Below are 20,348 nucleotides of genomic sequence, written 5' to 3'. Positions count from 1 at the left end.
GGTGTGCACCAGTAGCTCCCTATCTTTTCACACAACACAATATATAAATACACACATATGTGTGTGTGTGTTTTTGTTAAGCTATACTTGAGTAAACAATTTAAAAGGAGAAAAATGACATTGGCGCATTATTCTTTTCTAATTATTCATCCCCCATGATGTTGCACACAGACAAAATGGAAAAGGGTATAGTTATCATTATTATTAAATGTTTGTACCATATATAAACACATTGTCCACTTGCCAGTACCATACTTGTTACTAGTATTTTTTTTAATAAATGGAAAGAAAAATGCCTCTCCTAATTGAAGTGATAGTACACTTGCGTCTAAGTCAGAAGATTGTTGGTTCAAGCCCCACTCCAAAAATTTAAACACATAAGGGTAGAGTTTGTGCTTTGGATGCAGTAAGTAATTTTCAGTGCAAATTGAGCCTGTTTTGCAATTCAATTGCATATCACCCAAATGTAAAATCTGCAATGAATCAGCATACTTCGGCAGTGTTTTAAAAATAATTTTAAAAAATAGTTTTAAGATATATTCCTTGTAATATGTAAGAGTGTGTGCTAACTTGGTGAAGTATGATTAATATAGCTGAAAATGGGTTCATCACAAAAAAATAAACATTTTAATCACACCACCTGTGAATAACCTGATTTAAAATTACTTTTAAATACAGTTAGTTTCCAGCTAGACTGTGGTAAAATAGTCAGTTCTTTATAAATTAAAAAAAAATAAAAAGGTACCTATTAATGCCCTTGCATCCAAAAGTTCCAATTTAATTATTGGATTTTTCTTGAAGGCTTGAAAATGATTGCAATTGGTAGAAATTCCCAATGACGATTGTTACCCTGGGGGTAATGTTCCCTTGAAAATTTAGCTGCTGTGCAAGGCCAGATTTTTCAGTGTGTGTTGCGCAGCCGCACACAAGTGTTATTTATCATGGCCTTTATTTATCAAGGGCTACATGCTGTCAAAATCAGTACAACTGAGTGGAAACTCCAGGCCCTAACCTAGGTTCATAATTCAGTGAGGGAGTTCTGCAGTGATGGATGTCTAGTCTTTTGGGTGAGATGTTAAACTGAGGCCTGTCTTCCCTCTCAGGTGGATGTAAAAGGTACCATAGCATCATTGAAAGGAGAACTGTGGCACTCTCTCCAGTACCTTGGCCAGTATTTCGCCCTCAAACAACATCGCTCACTAAAGCAGTGGACATTATCTCATTACGTTTTTCAGATTTAGCTGTGTGCATGTTGGCAGCCGCACTTTCTGCATCACAACAGTGATTATGCTTCAAATGTATTTTATGGCTGTAAAGTGATTTCAGATGAATTAAGGTTGAGTTAAAACAGATCTCTGATGTCATGGTGATGTCATTCCTTTCTAAACTCATGTCGTTATCAGCAGAGGTCAGAGTACAGTAATAAGCACAGAAAATGACAAGAGAATTTACACTGACATTGTTTTCAAGGACCAAAGACAGCATTCGACAATACTTACCATGCAAATGGTTTTATGTTTACCAAAGGCAGAGGGAGAATGAAGGAGAAGGTTGGGGAAAGAAGGAAGAGAGATGATAGAGGAAGAATACAAGACTTTAGACTCTTTTAAAAACTACCTGGATCTGCACCTTAAGTGCTGTAAACTGCAGGGCTATGGGCCGGGTGCAGGAAGGTGGGATTAGAAAGGGCACCTGAGTGTCCTTGGGCTGGCATGGACAAGATGGGCCAAATGGCCTCCTTCTGTGCTGTAACTTTTCTATGGTTCTATGGCTCTAAGGAGCAGTGGATGGGAGAGAAGATTCAGAGAAGTAAATAGAGGGGAAGAGAGGGGGAAGGAGCTGAAAGGAAAAGAAGAAATATAACGGAAATGTGAAGACAGGAAAGAGAAAGAGGGGTGAGTGAGAAGAGAGGGGGAGAAAAGGAGGGCTGAAGGGGAGAAATAGAGGGTAGAGAGGAGGTGGAAGAGGAGAGAGAGAAAAGACGGGAGGAGGAAGGGAAAAGAAAAGGGTGGAAGGAAGGAAAGAGTTGGAAGCAATGAGTGGAGAGAGGGGAGAAGAGCAGAAGGGCAAAAGAAAGGGTGAGACAAAGGTGAAGAGAGAGAGAAAAGAAAATGGCAGAGGAGAGAGAGGAGGGGAAAAAGGGATGAGGTGGAAGAGAGGGAGGGGATGAAGAGAAGGGAATGCTCAAGAGATCCTATCTGAAGTCTGTGTTTAGTGCTTCTAATTATCTTCAGTGTATCCAAAATTTAGCAATTTCATTTTTGAGAAAGCATTATAAAATTAAACCTACACAAATGTTAAACTAACTGGCCTGGAATTACCCAGATTAGATCTGTTTCCTCTTTTGAGAATGAGTATTATATCGGCTATTCTCCAGCCTCCAGTAGTTGAGTTGGTAGTTAGGAAGGCAAATGCAATGTTGGCATTTATTTCGAGAGGACTAGAATATAAAAGCAGGGATGGGCTGCTGAGGCTTTATAAGGCTCTGGTCAGACCACGTTTAGAATATTGTGAGCAATTTTGGTCCCCGTATCTCAGGAAGGATGTGCTGGCCCTGGAGAGGGTCCAGAGGAGGTTCACGAGAATGATCCCAGGAATGAAAGGCTTAACATATGAGGAACGTTTGAAAACCCTGGGTCTGTACTCGATGGAGTTTAGAAGGATGAGGGGGGATCTGATTGAAACTTACAGAATACTGAAAGGCCTAGATAGAGTGGATGTGGGGAAGATGTTTCCATTAGTAGGAGAGACTAGGACCCGAGGGCACAGCCTCAGAGTAAAGGGAAGACCTTTTAGAACAGAGATGAGGAGAAACTTCTTTAGCCAGAGAGTGGTGAATCTATGGAATTCATTGCCACAGAAGGCTGTGGAGGCCAGGTCATTGAGTGTATTTAAGACCGAGATAGATAGGTTCTTGATTGGTAAGGGGATCAAAGGTTACAGGGAGAAGGCGGGAGAATGGAGTTGAGAAACTTATCAGCCATGATTGAATGGCAGAGCAGACTCGATGGGCCGAATGGCCTAATTTCTGCTCCTATGTCTTATGGTCTTAATTGTCCACCCTAAATGGAATCCCAAAATATAAATGTCATCTGTTTCCTGAAGATCTGAATGAAACCCTTCAGATTCCAGTAGTTTGAACCCCTTTTGCAAAAGTAACCTTGTTTTCCCCTCCCAAGCCCTATAATGTGTATCTCCCACATCCAAACCTATCTTTCCTGCAAATCTTTGTTTGAATCCCTCCAGTAAAATTTCCACCCCTGCCACAGCACTGAAACAGCCCTTCTCAAAGTCACGTATGACATTCTTTGTGGCTCTGTGCCGAAATATCCCTCCTAAACCTACTCGACCTCACCACACCACCCTCCTCCAATACCTCAGCTTTGGTCTCTAACTTTGAGAGTTTTGTTCTCTAAAGTTGGCCCCCAGCTAAGCAAATTGGGTCTTTTTTTCTCTGCAATTTAGAAGAATGAGAGGCGACCTTATTGAAACATCTAGGATTCTGAAGTGACTTGATAGAATAGACACTGAGAGATCGTTTCCACTGGCTGGGGAATTTAAAACACGGGGGCACAGTCTCAGGGTAAGGGACCAATCATTTAGGAATGAGATGAGGAGAAGTTACTTCACTCAAAGGGTTGTGAATCTGTGGATGCTCCATTGCTAAATACATGTAAGGATGGGATATACTGGTTTTTGGTCTTTCAGGGAATCAGGAATCTGGAGAATGGTCAGGAAAGTCGAGTTGAAGCCCAAGATCAGCCATGATCGTATTGAATGATGGAGCAGGTGCAACGGGCTGTATGGCTGACTCCTGCTCTTACTTCTTGTATTCTTGCGTTCTTTATATCCACCTGGGTGGGAATATCCTCATTTGGTTTCATTCCTATCTATCCAACAATTATTTCTGGGGCCGCATAAGGATCTATGGCCGGTGCCTTCCTCTGATTCATCTACATGTTTCCCCTTAGCAACATCGTCCAACCACAATGTTGGATTCCATACCTATGCTGACAATGCCCAGCTTTGCTTCACCACCACCTCATTCAACAACCTCTGATTTGTCATGCTGCTCGTCCAACATTCAGTAAAGGATGAGCATAAATTTCAAAGATCTGAGCCATTGGGGGAATTTTAACCTACAAAGTAGGTGCTGCTATAGGTGTATTCATGGAGTTAAAGAAGGAAGAAAGTGCTGGCATGTCGGGAACCCATCATGTACCCGCTGACATTGCATTTTACCAGTGTGCACGCTGAGGTGTGCGGGAAACTCTTGTGGGGCAGGCAAATTAAGTACGCAGCAAGACATTTTTCTGAAAATTTAATCCTGCAAAATTCAGGCTATAACTGTCAGCACACGGGTTTTCTTGGCTGTTTGAAACTCACCATGCGAGAGCGTGGTGATGATAGAAAGGGCTGTGAAATTGGCAGGCTGGAAATCTTTAAATACTGATCCAGGATTGCTGTTCTTTGCCTAAATAAAAGTATTATGTCCACAGGATTTGTTCTAAGATTGTCCTTTCACTGCTTTGGAGGTAATTTCCAGGACTTTGGAGGTAATTTTGGACTTTTTAAAATGAGGGTGGAATTTTCTGGTCCTGCCAGCAGTGGGTTTCATGGCGGACGGGAGCAGAAAATCCAGAGAGAGGCCAAAAGTCAGAATCCCACTGGCAGAAAAACAAACTAGAATTTTCCCCTCATCACTTTCATGGCCAGCTGAGTGCGGGTCAGATTTCCTGCTGACCCATGATGGGAACCCCATCTGCAGGCATTAGCATGTCATGAATACTCATTAAAAACACAAGTTGCTGAAATCATGTTCCCGCTCCCAATTACGTGCCATGCCAGCGGGAAATTAGACTGGTCTCATTCATAAGTGGCGTGCAGCAGTCCACCTTCACTTCGCTCACGACTTCAAGGTGAGTGCAAACATTCAAAGCCTACCTGCAACAGTGCTACTCGGGTCCTCAGTGATGCCAGTGTTCACACACACTGGTGGGGGTTTATGCTTGGGCCACTTACAGTGGGTGCCTAGGGTGTTGAGCTGGGCTGCTTGTGGTGGGTACCTTGGGTGTTGAGCTGGGCTGCTCGTGGTGTTCTATGCTGCAGGCCTCAGGCAGGGCTGGGCTGCACTCTAAAACAGAGACCAGCATGCCGACCAGGGTCGGGGAGGGCCGGGGTGGTGGGGCGGTGGGGGAGGTGGTGGTGAGTGGGAGGGGGGAACGGATGATGGAGACATGAGAGTGAAGGGGTTATGGTGAGGTCAGAGAGGAGCAGAGAAGAAGACCAAGACATGAGGGTGAAGGGGGTATGATAGGGTTGGGGCTCTGGGCAACAAAGGAAACTAAGACATGAGGGTGAAGGGAGTATGGTGGGGTTGGGGAGGAGTGACACGATGGCAGGCAGAGGGAGGATTGGGGTGGGGAAACTGGAGCCCGACATGGAACACTGGAATGCAGACACAGAAGTAAGTGGATGGGATTCAGATTGCATGAAATGAGGGGATGCATGCAGACTCAGGAGTAGGAAAGTGGGGAGTTACTGTGACACAAGAGGGAAGGGTTGCACATTGACTCATGAGTGGTGTTTGGAGGGTAAGGATTGCACAAGAGGGGTGGGTTGCACTGAGACTTATGGAGGTGAAACGGTCTTGTAGCCAGTCTTGAAGGAACTGGAGAGCTGAGTGAAAGACAGTCATGGTCCCTGGACTGGGGCAAAGAGATCTGGTTGAGAGATTAAGGACAGTCCTGGGGCTCTGTGGACCACTTAGTCAGGATGAGAGATTAAAGGCAACCCTAGGGCTTCACAAGCCATGGTACAGGGCTAGACATGGCACGCATGTTGTCTTCCTGCTCCAAGGAGGGGCAAGGTCTGTGTGCTCAATGGGGATCAGGCACAGCTTGGTGTGCAGGGTTTGTTCATAGCCTCACAGTTGGATGTGATGGGGGTGTCTGGCTCGGTACTGAGCTGCAGATGGGATGGTCATGGTCAGGGGAAGCATCTGCAGCCTGTAAATGGGGAAAACATAATAAAGGGGGTTATTTGAAGCTCCCTTGGTGGGGGGTGGAGGGGGTCACCTCTGTATGTCACCATGCACACTGCCTCAAGATGGAGAGGGGTGAGGTCCATATGGGGCATGGTGACATCAACAGTGATGGGTTCAGTGGGTACGAATGTCCACCACAATAACAATGGGATCCAGGGTTACTAGGTTGGAAGAAGTTCTACTTGCACATTGTGAGGTTCAAGGAAGATTGGGGGGACCTGGACACTGACAGGGGGAGGGTCGAAGCTGGTCTCGAAGTAGAAATGCAACATCACTATCTTGAGACCTCAAAGTTATGATGCAGTTTACAATTGAAACTGGAAAATGGGTCTGAGAGAGATTAAAGGCATTCCTGGGGCTCTGTGGACTACTTAGTTAGGGTGAGACATTAAAGGCAGCCCCAGGGCTTCGTAGGCCATGCAACATAAAATACTGTCATCCCAGAGTAGCCCGGCAGCCACCACGAGCAGCCCAGCTCAACACCCAAGATACCTACCGTGAGCAGCCCAGCTCAACACCCTCGGCAACCTCCATGTGGGAAGAGCCCACTGCTGGACTAAGGGGCCCTCTCAGAGGGCAGTCTCAAACTGCTTAAAGTAATAACATTGAGGTGAACTCTGAGCTGAAAGAAGTCTGAAAGAGTGTTTCAAAAAGTTGCAATTGGAACCACTGACATTTGGAGTGCTTTAATTTCAGAGTGCAGGATTCATTGAGGTCATAAGAAAGTAAATCAATTTGAGCATTAACAGAGTGGAATGTGAAAATGGAAGATGCAGCCAACCATCAATGAAAGCCTATAAGGTGCTTTCTCCAATTGCATGGCTAATGGCCCAAAGGACATTCAGTCATTCCAAAAGTATTAGTTAGGCATAATCAGTATACCAGATCAGACATAGAAGGAGTAAGTGCCTTTGGTAAGGTTGAACATATCATGGATGCACTGAAGCCTCTTCCAACCTCTCAGGGATTAAGATTTCAAGTATCTGGGTTGGCATCTTGGCCACCTAGATCTGTGAGGTAGCACTTCAGCTGGAACGCTAGATCAGGGAAAGGCGAGTAGTGCTGGTGCAGCTCTAGAGCAAGACAGTGGCTTTCTGGTTGGGAATGGAAGGTCGACGATAGTTGTCCATCATTCATCAACCTGTCACATCTATCTATCCATGGGAAGAGGAGGAGGGAATAATAGAACCTGCACTCAATGCTGCCTTCTTGAGATGAGTGTGAGGCCCCATAACCCTCACCCCCACCCTCTCACCTGTCATATCCCATGCTCCCTACCCCCTCATCCGTCCATACCCACTCACCCAGTATCAACTATATAGAGATCTCATGAGCTTTATAATAACATTAGTAAGCCTTTGAGAAGCCCATAAATCTGTCAAAATAAACTAATAGCACTTCAAAAGCTACTTAAAAATCATAACCCTTTTTACTGCTCACAAATCTGTCAATGTAATCAAGCTCCCTTGATAGCTGTGTCAAAAACCCCTGCTGAGCTGAATCCATTAGTGGGTTTGGAACTCGGTCAAGCATTCATAATGAGATTTCATTGAACAACTTAGTCAACAAAACTGCCAGAGCTGAACACATTAAAACCTTTGTAGTCAACCATTTCAACAAAACTTTGAAACATCCTAACAGATAGCTGAGCTAAAATTCAAAGACAGTGAATGCTCAACCATCTGTCATAGTTTTGAAACAGCTAAAATGATTGCTGAGCTGAAATTCAAGGAAACCATGAAGGCAAAGGGGACAACTGACACAGTCAAATATGAAATTCACTATTGTGCAATGCAGATTAGCACTTTATTCAGTGGATAACATACTCTAATGCGACTGAAGAGTTTTCCACTTTCACAATGCTGTTCAGATTAATGGTCATTTACCTTTGCAAAACAAAGCCCTATCATCAATCGCTGTATTAAAAACATATAACTTATTATACAGCATTTCGTTATGACATGTGAAGTTGGTAACAGCTTTTGAACTTATGTGTTATATGCTTTCTGACTCCAAACCAGGTTCAGCCATGGTTCATGATGCCTCTGAGCTAATTTGAACCACATTGCCTTCAAAAGCCAGCAGACTTCATGAAAATTGTGGGCATTTCTGAAATTCCCACTTCCGCAATGGAGCCAGCAGCAGTGGGACAACTGGATGTAGGCTCACAACCCACTCCCTTATCCTGCACTGATCAAAGTCGCCAGCAATGGGATTGGGGGTAGGAATCCCTGAATCGGGTTCACCTCTTTTATTACCCACCCAATGGAGGGCCAACCTGCATCAGGCTAGGAAAAGTCTGCCCAAAAAATACCCTCCAAGCACATGGCTATGACAACTGTGAGGCATCCTGCCACTGATACACAAGAAAGGTACACCAGAAGCTAAATGAGCAGGAGTGAATCATTGATTTGGGCTACCAAATATGCAATTTTGGTGCTTCGACAAATCTGGGGTGCCCTTCAGCATGCTTCTTCTGCTTCTTCTGCTTTGGTTGTGTCAGCATCACAGACTAACATCAGCATTCTGCCAACATTTATGAATGTGGATAGCGCTAGCTGAACCAGACATGATCCGCTGATATAGTCACGTTAGCAAAAACCTCATAAATGGAAAGAATCTAAAAATGGGTCTTGAAGATTTGAAGTAATGGGGCTGTAACTATTTCCTTTAGCAGCTTGTTCCACTGTGGAATTCTTCTTGGAATGAAAGATTGTTAATACACTGCCTTGGAAACAAATGTTCTTTGTAGTTTGTTTGAACCTCATGTTTTGCCATTGCCGGAGGACACTGGGTACTTGTTTCTGTCAATTCTCATCAGTTAATTCTGTAATTATAGAACATGGCTAGTAACCTTGCGCAGGAAGTGTCACCACCTGCAGCAACTTGAGCTCCAGGTTTTGGAGCTGTGGCACATCCGCGAGGCTGAGAGCTACATGGATAGCATGTGCAGAGAGGTGGTCACACCGCAGTTTAGGAACCTGGAGGCAGAAAGGGAATGGCTGACCACCAGGCAGTCCAAGAGAACTAGGTAGGTAGTGCAGGATTCCCCTGGGATCCCGCTTGTCAATCAGCTTTTCCATTTTGGATACTGATGAGACCATTGGTTCCTCGGAGAAGTGCAGTCAGGGCCAAGTTTGTGGCACCACAGAGGGGAGGAAGAAGAAAGGAAGAGCAGTACTGATAAGGGATTTGTTAGGTGAACAGACAGGTGTTTCTGTGGCTGTAGACGTGACTCCAGGATGGTATGTTGCCTCCTTGGTGTCAGGATCAAGGATGTCATGGAGCAGGACATTCTTCTGGGGAGGTGATCAGCCAGAGGTCATGGTCCACGTTGGTACCAATGACTTGGGTAGATGTAGTGATTGTTGCTTTAAGGCCAGACCTACTGAGTAAGGGTCACGTGGTCAGAACAGCCAATTAGCACCGAGAGCGAGGAAGCTTATTAGGGGTGGAGTTTTCCTAGTTTAGAGAGTTTATTGTAGCCTTGCTAGAGGCCTGCAGCTAATCCAGCAGCTCTCTAAATAAAGCTCATTGTTCAACTAAAGAAGCCTCTTGGTAGTACATTTCTAGATCTGGCGACGAGGATAAATGATCTTGGTGCTGCCTCTCACCCTACAACTTGAATCTCTCATTTTAAAAAGTATATACTCACCAGGATGCCTCTCTTTGGAAGGATCGACCCATTTGACTCCTCCACGGAGGACTAGACTCAATGCATCGAGCACCTTGGGTTTTATTTTTAGGCCAACGACATAGGGGAGGAGGCAAAATGCAAAGCAACTCTCTTGAGCGTCTCTGGGAGTCAAACCTACAACCTTATTCGCAGTCTCACAGCCCCAAGTGCACCTGACTCCAAATTGTTCAGTGAGCTTGTGGATTTAGTGAAGGGCCATTTTCAGCCCAAACCATCAGTCATTATGCAAATATTCAAATTTAATGCGAGGGTGAGGGCCCCAGGCGAATAAATCACGTCTTATATTGCTAAGTTGAAACAATTGTCAGTTTTGTGATTTCGGAGTGACCTTGAACGACATGCTACGGTTAGTTTGTGGCTTGCGCAACGACGCCATTCAGCATTGATTGCTGGCAGGAGTCAATATAAATTTTAAATGAGCAATGGAGATAGCGCTGGCAATGGAAAGTGTTGAAAAAGATTCAGAGGAGCTACAGAGGTTGCAAAATAGCACTGTTTGCCAGCTAGGGTGGGAACCTGCAGCCAGGTGTGGCACCAAAACCACAGAAGCAGCGCCGAAGCGGGAATCATTCCCAATCACCCAGAAATCAAAAAGATTTTACAGGAGACAATCAGACAGCTATCCTGAATTTGAAATGTTACCGATGTGGGGGTAAGCACACTCCTGAAACATGTAGATTTAAGGAGGCCAAGTGCCAAAAGAGGACATTTAATAAAACAGTGCAGAGCTAAGTCCAGACTGCCAAGTAATCAGCCAGCAAGGATGTCATAAGTATATAATGTGAAAGAGCCTGAAATAACTGATTCTGACATCCACTCTCTTTTTAATCAGTAGGACAGAGTATAAAAGAAAAGATAATGGGAGCTTGCCAGAAAGATACAGCAATAATCATGGGGGATTTTAATCTACATATAGACTGGAAAAATCAGGTGGACAAAGGTAGCGTAGATGAGGAGTTCATACAATGTTTTGGGATAGTTTCTTAGAACAGCACATTCTGGAGCCAACCAGAGAGCAGGCTGTACTAGACCTGGTATTGTGTAATGAGATAGGATGAAGCCCCATCTGGGAGGGAGTGGCCAGTGCCATGGCTGGCATCTCCCCAGTCGCCGCAGCCTCATTGGATGCAATGGTCACCAGCGGAGGGGCGGAGAAGCTGCTGCCGTCATCCAGAGTTCCCTGAGAGGAGCCCGCAGAGATGACAAGCAGCTCATGTGCCAACGTGAGGTCGCTGTGGACCTCCCTGATGGCCATTGATGGATGGGCACCTAGCTGGGATACTGGGTGCCCTATCCATCTCACACACTGACACTGACCAGTTGAGGTCAGTGCCCGTGTGAAGGTTTGCAGGTCCGAGCACAACCCCAGGAACCCCTCATTAAAAGCAAAAAACTGCGGATGCTGGAAATCCAAAACAAAAATAAAAATACCTGGAAAAACCCAGCAGGTCTGACAGCATCTGCGGAGAGGAACACAGTCAATGCTTCAAGTCCGTATGACTCTTCAACAGTTCTTCAGCAGCATGAAATCGCAGTCCAGCCCCATTCGCCGTCAACGGTCGGCTTCCTGACCGCTCCCATCCCCGCCGAGTTTGCCCGATGAGGGCAAAATTCTGCTCATAGAGCCGGTTCAATTTTCGGAATGGGCAGCACCTATTGTTCCTGTACTGAAACCAGATAAGACCACCCACATTTGTGACGATTATAAGCTAGCAGTTAATCGGGCCACCAAATTGGATAAATATCCAATTCCAAGAACTGAAGACTTGTATGCAAAGCTAGCAGGTGGTCAGTCCTACACTAAGTTGGATATGAACCATGCGTACCAGCATCTCGAGTTAGATGACACAGTCCGGGGGTATGTCACAATAAACACACACAATGGCCTATTCCAGTATACACACCTACCTTTTGGCGTGTCCTCAGCATGTGCAATATTTTAGAGGACAATAGAGAGTGCGCTATAGGGATTACCGCGGGTTGTAGTATACCTTGATGATGTCCTCATAACTGGATCAACAGAGGCCAAGCATTTAGCAAATTTAGAGGAAGTATTAAAAAGATTTCTGGAAGCTGGAGTCCGACCAAAAAAAGAAGAAATACACTTTCCAAGCCACCGAGGTTACCTATCTGGAGCACTGTGTAGACACACAAGGATTACACCTTGTGGAAGAAAAGGTTAAGGCGATAAAGGAGGCATCTTCCCCCATAAATATCACTGAACTCAAATCACTTTTAGGGATGGTAAACTACTATGGGCGATTTTTACCTAACTTATCAACCGTACATAGTGCTACTGCACGACTCCACATGCGACAACTGGAGTTCCACCAGCAGAACTGCTTATGAAGCATCGTCTCAGAGTGAGACTGAACCTCGTATTTCCAAATTTGCCAGGGAGGGTAGAGAAGAACCAAGGTAATCAGAAAACAAGCCACGACTTGCACAGTAGAGCCCGGAAATTTATAGTAGATGAAGCCAAAAATGTAAGAAATTTCAGTAGCAGTCCAAGTTGGATCCCAGGAATTATTTTCTGTGGGACCAGACCCCTTTCATGCCAAATAGACGTGGAAGGCTGGATCGTTCGTAAACATGTGGATTACCTGAGGAGCAGGGAGACGTTTCCAAAGCCAGTGTTGCCACCAAGGATGTTATCGATCCCGTAAACACCGAAGTACCTGTTCGGCCTGTTATAGACATAAATGATGTCTCCATTGAATCAAATAGTGATGAACTGCCTGTGCCAAAAGAGGTGTTATCTCAGTTCCTGTTAGTGCCGACCCTGTAGGAGAGCCTCAGGCTATAGAATTATGCTGCTCTATCTGGAACAGAAAATCCCCTCAACGACTTGATTTGTAATTACTGGACCTATGTATATAAGTATATAATCTGAATTCATTACAAAGTGCCAGTGTGATTATTTCTAAGATTTTTGATGTTGTTTTCTATTCACCTGTATAAAGTAATTTGTGTAGATAAGGAATGTAAATAAAAGAAGTGTCTCCCTGCTCCGCAGGTGATCTGTTTGAAGTGTACAAAATTATGAGGGGTCTAGATAGGGGAGACAGGAAAGACCTGTTTCCCCTAGCTGAGGGGTCAATTAGCGGGGGTCATAGATTTAAGATGAGTGGTAGAAGGATCAGAGGAGACATGAGGAAAAGCTTTTTCACCCAGACCATGGTGGGTGTCTGGAATTCACTGCCTGAATTGATGGTTGATGCTGAAACGCTCAGCTCATTTATAAGGTACCTGGATCTGCACCTAAAATGCTGTAACCTGCAAGGCTATGGACTAAGTGCTGAAAAGTGGGATTAAAATGAGCGGCTGGTATCTTTTTTTCTCTTTTTAACAGAGCAGACACAAAGGGCTGAATGGCCCCTTTCTGCACTGCAACTTTTCTATGGTTCTATTATACCTTTGTCCCTCCTTTGCTGTAGTGATTCCCATTACAAATCTTTGCTCATGGATGTGACACTGGTGTATCTTCGTATACTGAGACATGCACAATCATGTAGCATGTCTTTTGATCACTTCAATGTTATTTATATCTCTAGCCATATAAGGATCCCACACACAACTTGCATCTGTCAAATTTGGGCGATCAAATTTTTAGTAAGATGTAATCTGATATTTTTGTTGCGTTATGAAAGATTCCTCCTCAGAAATCCAAGGACCTTGTTTTGGATGGACCTTGTTTTGGATGTTACTGCTGAATGTGGAATCATCATTGAAGACTATTTATGAGATCGACCCCCAGATACGGATCTACCTCTTGGAGAATTTGATGGCAGAACTTAAAGCTATCTGTTGATGGATCCTTTTGGGTGATGTACATTTTTAAAATTCATTTACGGGATGTGGGCATCGCTGGTTAGGCCAGCATTTGTTGCCCATCCCTAACTGCCCTTGAGAAGGTGGTGATAAGCTGCCTTCTTGGACCGCTGCAGTCCCTGTGGTATGGGTATGCTAACAGCGCTGTTAGGGGGGGAGTTCCAGGATTTTGACCCAGTGACAGTGAAGGAACGGCGATACATTTCCAAGTCAGGATGGTGAGCGGCTTGGAGGGGAACTTCCAGGTTGTGGTGTTCCTAACTATCTGCTGCCCTTTTCCTTCTAGATGGTAGTGGTCGTGGGTTTGGAAAGTGTTGTCGAAGGAATCCTGGTGAATCCCTGCAGTGCATCTTGTAGATGGTACATACTGCTGCCAATCAAGCGAGCTGCTTTGTCCTGGACAGTGTCAAGCATCTTGAGTGTTGTGGGAGCTGCAACCATGCAGGGAAGTGGAGAGTATTCCATCACACTCCTGACTTGTGCCTTGTAGATGATGGACAGGTTTTGGGGAGTCAGGAGTTGAGTTACTCGTCGCACGATTCCTAGTCTCTGACCCACTCTTGTAGCCACAGTATTTATATGGCTAGTCCAGTTCAGTTTCTAGTCAATGGTAACCCCCAGGATGTTGATAGTGGGGATTCAGTGATGGCAATGCTATTGAACATCAAGGGGCGATGGTTGGATTCTCTCTTATTGGAGATAGTCATTGCCTGACACTTGTGGGGTGCAAATGTTACTTGCCACACGTCAGCCCAAGCCTGAATATTGTCCAGGTCTTGCTGCATTTGGACATGGACTGCTTCAGTATCTGAGGAGTCACGAATGGTGCTGAACATTGTGCGATCATCAGCAAACATCCCCACTTCTAACCTTATGATGGAAGGAAGATCATTGATGAAGCAGCTGAAGATGGCTGAGTTGAGGACACTACCCTGAGGAACTCCTACAATGATGTCCTGGAGCTGAGATGACTGACCTCCAATAACCACAACCATCTTCCTTTGTGCTAGGAATGACTCCAACCAGCGGAGAGTTTTCCCCCTGATTCCCATTGACTCCAGTTTTGCTAGGGCTACTTCTTGCCACACTCGGTCAAATGCTGCCTTGATGTCAAGGGCAGTTACTCTCACCTCACCTCGGGAGTTCAGCTTTTTTTTTTCCATGTTTGAACCAAGGCTGTAATGAGGCCAGGAGCTGAGTGGTCCTGGTGGAAGCCAAACTGGGTATCAGTGAGCAGGTTATTGCGAAGCAAGTGCTGCTTCATAGCACTGTTGATGACCCCTTCCATTACTTTACTGATGATCAAGAGTAGACTGATGGGGTGGTAATTGGCTGGGTTGGATTTGTCCTGCTTTTTGTGTACAGGACATACTTGAGAGCAACTTCCCACATTGCTGGGTAGATGCCAGTGTCGTACTGGAACAGTTTGGCTAGGGGCGCGGCAAGCTCTGGAGCACAAGTAATCACCACTATTGCTGGTATGTTGTCAGGGCCCATAGCCTTTGCAGTATCCAGTGCCTTCAGCCATTTCTTGATATCACGTGGAGTGAGTCGAATTGGCTGAAGACTGGCATCTGTGATGCTGAGGACCTCTGGAGGAGGCCAAGATGGATCATCTACTTGGCACTTCTGGCTGAAGCTTTTTGCGAATGCTTCAGCCTTATCTTTTGCACTGATGTGCTGGGCTCCTCCATCATTGAAGATGGGGATATTTGTGGAGCAGTTGTTTAATTGTCCACCACCATGTGACAGGACTGCAGAGCTCAGACCTGATCTGTTGGTTGCGAGATCGCTTAGCCCTGTCTATCACTTGCTGCTTATGCTGTTTGGCACACAAGTAGTCCTGTGTTATAGCTTCACCAGGTTGACACCTCATTTTTAGGTATCCCTGGTGCTGCTCTGAGCAGGTCCTCCAGCTGTCTTCATTGAACCAGGGTTGATCTCCTGGCTTGGTGGTAATGGTAGAGTGGAGGATATGCCTAGCCATGTGGTTATAGATTGTGGTTGAGTGCAATTCTGCTGCTGTCGATGGCCCATGGCGCCTCATGGATGCCCAGTCTTGAGTTGCTAAATCTGTTCAAAATCCATCCCATTTTGCATGGTCGTAATGCTACATAACATGAATGAGGGTATCCTCAATGTGAAGACGGGCCTTCCTCTCCGTAAGGACTGTGCCATGGTAACTCCTACCAATACTGTCTGGAGCGATGCATTTGTGACAGGCAGGCTGGTGAGGATGAGACCAAGTATGCTTTTCGCTCTTGTTGGTTCCCTCACCACTTGCCGCAGACCCAGTCTAGCAACAATGTGATTTAGGGCTCACCCAGCTCAGTCAGTAGTGGTGCAACCGAACCTCTATTGCTGATTTGGTTGAAATACCCCACCCAGAGTACATTCTGTGCCTTTGCAACCCTCCAAGTGGTGTTCAACATGGCGGAGTACTGATTCATCAGCTGAGTGGGGGGGGGGGGGGGGCGCAGGGTACATGGTAATCAGCAGGAGGTTTCCTTGCCCGTGTTTTACCTGATGCCATGAGACTTCATAGGGTCCAGAGTTGATGTTGAGGACTTCCAGGGCAACTCTCTCCTGACTGTGTACTCCTTGCATGTGGAGGCGTCTCTGCAGTAATAAGTTTTGAGTAAGCGAAAGGGGGAGGTTGAAAAAGAACAAACTGGAAGGTATGTGATAGGGTGGAAGACAGGAGAGATTAATTGACAACAGAGTTGGTGGTGGAGGGCCAAAGGGAGTGCTAATTTGATAAGTAAAGAAACGAGGAAAAAATGCTTCTGGCAGTGTGAATGGCAGCATCATGAACTGCTGCTGCTGAAAAGCAAGGTCAAAGGAAAAACGAGAGTAAAACTAAAACATGCAAAGAAAAATGAAATAAAATGGTGACAGAAAGCTGTGGAATGCCAAATTGAAAAATGAGTTGCTGTTTCTTGAGTTTACGTTGAGCTTTATTGGAACAGTGCAGAAGGCCGAGGGCAGAGAAGTCAGTGTGAGATGTGCAATCACCTGGAAGAGCTCCTTGGCTACTGCCTGCACCACCTCCAGCCTCATGCTTGAAGGACCTGTTGGAGTTGAAAGACATCAGTTAGTACTGACAATGGGAGACGTTTCAAAGTCATCATTGTGTGTTGATCATATTTCAGTTACAGGTGACACCACATTAACATGAGCGATATTTCTGTGCTATTTGGTTGTGTGATACCTAATTCTGTCACCAGGTATGTGGGAGACCCCCAACTCTCCATCTACAATGCAGTGTTCTGGTAATCTCTAGTGCTTTGTCTCTGCAGAGCTCAGGGTAGCAATTCCTGAAGGAACACCCATCCCCCCACCCCCCCGCCCCCCCCGCCTCTGCCTTTCCCTGGGATTCTGTGCTCTCTTCTCCTGCAAGGAGAGAAAGCAGAGAGTTATGAGTATGAGAAGTAGATTGTGATGAGAGAATTGAGCGACATAATTTGTGGAGGGTTACTGTGAGGCAATAAGATGGATGTGAATGCGAGTATTGGCTGCTCAGATGGGGATATAATGAGGTGCGTCAAAAAAGAAGAATGGCTGGAGCAGCATGTTACATTGGCTTGAGGAGTGCTATGTAGAAGGTTAGGGAAGTCAGATTCAAGGGCCCTTGAATGTGGCATGCTGCTCACCTTTCTTGCCCTGATGGGATCATTGAACTTCTTTTGACATTGTATCCATGAGCAAGGGACCCCACTCACAGAATCACAGAATTGTTACGATGCAGAAGGAGGCTGTTCGGCCCATCGTGTTTGCACCAACTCTCTGAGCATTTTAACTTAGTGCCAATCTCTTGCCTTTTCCCCGAAACCCTGCACATTGTTTCTATTTAAATAATCATCCAATGCCCTCTTGAATGCCTCAATTGAACCTGCCTCCACCATACTTGCAGGCAGTGTACTCCTGCAGTTCACCTCCTCAATCACTTCCAGCCAGGTCCACTTTTTTACAGAGACCTCTTCCACCCGTCAGCTGGGAAAAGTATCACTTTGCGGGTCCTTGTAGCCCACAGCGTGACCTCCAGGAATGGCTATAGAGAACCTGTGTGGAGATTGGTCAGGACGGCCTTCCCTCTTTGAGACTGCAACATTGAAGTTGCTGCCTGTGTTCTGACAGCTGTAGCATGCATCCATTCTGCCCCCTGCTCAGGTTTCTTTAAATGCTGAGGCTCAAACAGTCAGGTGCAAGTCATCATCATGCCTGTCTGTTCCAATTGGTTGGCAAACTAAGAAATGGAATATTAATACAGTGGCTGAGTTAAAAAGCCCCACTCCACTGGCTTTTGGGTTCTCAATCTGGTACCAATCTCCCCTCTGTGAGTATGTCCATAAGTTAAAATTCTGTCCATTGTCTACCATCTGCTCCATTCTCCCTGGTTGCTGTTTGAGAGACTGAGTTGAACATGTTGAGCTTATACTCATTGGAGTTTAGAATAATGAGAGGTGATCTTGTTGTAGCATATAAGATTCTGAGAGGCATGACAGAGTAGATGCTGAAAGGATGTATCCCCTCATGGGGGAATCTAGAAAAAGGGGCATGGTTCAAAAATAAGGGTCAACCATTTAAGATGGAGATGAGGAGAAATTTCTTCTCTCAGAGGGTGGCTAATCTTTTGAATTCTCTTCCATAAAGAACAACGGAGACTGGATCCAAAATTTTCCACTCCTGTTTGTGGCGGGCGTGTTTGGCGGTGTGAGTGGAAAATATCGTGAGATGACCCTAGTCATGTTTCCCAACAACGTAAATCCAGGACGCGATTGTCCCCTCCCCTCATCAATGGCGGGCTGTGTTTCCCGCCATCCAATGTTGGGAACTTAATTTTAACCCATTTGCATCTCATTGTTGTGCCCGCACGCCAGAATCATCCCCCCATGCCAAATTTAATTCCCATGTTGGTTCCCATGACTTCAGAACAGTGTGATTTACGAATGCCTTTAAAAGGTGTGCACCCGGTGAACTGAACTTTTGAGGGGAACTCGGGAATGAGTGCACACGACCTTGCGCAGCGCTGGTGGAAGACCGTAGGACGTTGAGGAAGAGGTGCCGCACATTCAGAGAAGGAGGCACAAGCAAGTCATTTCTTCCCGGTTGATTTTCACTGAAGTGCCGGGGCAAAAGCTTCAATGCGGGTGGGTCTAGCGTATGTAGGGGTGCAAGGCAGCATAGTCTGATGGAAGTACGCAAGCACATGCCGGGGTGGGGAGGGTGAAAAAAGTGGCCACACATTTGGAAAAGCTTGTTAAAAGTGAACATTCTTCTGCATCTGAGACCATTCACTAGCAGCTCCATTGATATGCTTGGAGTTGGATCTCTGAAGCATTTCTGCCCACTCAAGCAACATAAAAGCATGAATCTGTCACCTAATGCTCCAGAATCTTTCACCCCCTTGGGCGTAGACTGCAAATGAATGAGTTTTAGGGGGCTGCAGAACAAGTGGACGTCTGGGCAAGTTGTAAAATCTCCTTGCAAAAGATGGGCATGGAACAGTCACTGATGGAGGCACTCAGAGTCCCTTGCAATATATTTATTCAGGTTTGGACCAGTAACCTTCATGGTTCAAGCTAACAGTGTAGCCTTGCAGTGCAGGTTAGGATAATGCCCGCACCTGAGCTGAGAGCACAGCATGCAGTCAAGTGGCCGAAGCTGCCGCCAATCAGTCAAGTGGAGTGGGGCAGAGTGGTTGGGGATTTGGACAGCCGTGAAGCACACTACGCACTGGCCATCCAAGTGTTGGCCAGTACTCTCCAGCGTGTGTGAAGGTGCCTTGAGATGCGGCTGGAGCCGGAGACTTAAATGGGGGAGGTGATGGCGTAGTGTTATTGTCACTGGACTAGTAATCCAGAGACCCTGGGTAATGCTCTGGGGACCCGGATTTGAATCTCGCCACGGCAGATGGTGGAATTTGAATTCAATAAAAATCTGGAATTAAAAGTTCAATGATGACCATCAAACCATTGTCAGTTGTTGTAAAAACCCATCTGGTTCACTAATGTCCTTTAGAGAAGGAAATCTGTTGTCTGACCCACAGCAATGTGGTTGATTCTTAATTGCCCTCTGAAATAGCCTAGCAAGCTACTCAGTTGTAACAAACCGCTACAAAGGCACAAAAAAGGAATGAAACCAGGCGGACCACCTGGCATCGACCTAGGCACCGGAAATGACAACGGCAATTGCAGCCCTGTCAACCCTGTCCTCCTTATTAACATCTGGGGGCTAGTGCCAAAATTGGGAGAGCTGTCTCATAGACCAGTTAAGCAAGCAACAGCCTGACATAGTCATCCTCACGGAATTATACCTTACAGATAATGTCCCAGACTCCACCATCACCATCCCTGGGTATGTCCTGTCCCACCGGCAGGCCAAACCCAGCAGAGGTGGCGGTACAGCGGTATACTGTCGGGAGGAGGGAGTTGTCTTGGAAGTCCTCAACATGACTCCAGACCCCATTAAGCCTCATGGCATCAAGTCAAACATGTGCAAGGAAAACTCCTGCTGATTACCACGTACTGCCCTCCCTCAGCTGATGAATCAGTGCTCCTCCATGTTGAACATCACTTGGAGGAAGCACTGAGGGTGGCATGGGTGCAGAATGTTCTCTGGGTGGGGGACTTCAATGCCCATCACCAAGAATGGATCAGCTGCACCACTACTGGCCGAGTCCTAAATGACATAGCTGCTAGACTGGGTCTGCAGCAGGTGGTGGTGAGGGAGCCAACAAGAGGGAAAAACATACTTGACCCCATCCTCACTAAC

The 20,348-nt window shown here is 45.9% G+C and overlaps 1 protein-coding gene across 1 annotated transcript in view; it reads left to right on the top strand.

Annotated features, from left to right (window-relative positions):
* The window catches only part of LOC144689571 (uncharacterized), a 318,797-nt gene that overhangs the window by 130,843 nt on the left and 167,606 nt on the right, over positions 1–20,348 (top strand). The gene's annotated exons all lie outside the window — the stretch shown is intronic.

This window comes from Cetorhinus maximus, chromosome 14 (assembly GCF_964194155.1).
Source record: "Cetorhinus maximus chromosome 14, sCetMax3.hap1.1, whole genome shotgun sequence".
Classification (NCBI taxonomy): domain Eukaryota; kingdom Metazoa; phylum Chordata; class Chondrichthyes; order Lamniformes; family Cetorhinidae; genus Cetorhinus; species Cetorhinus maximus.
This window is presented reverse-complemented; position numbering and strand designations above follow the sequence as displayed.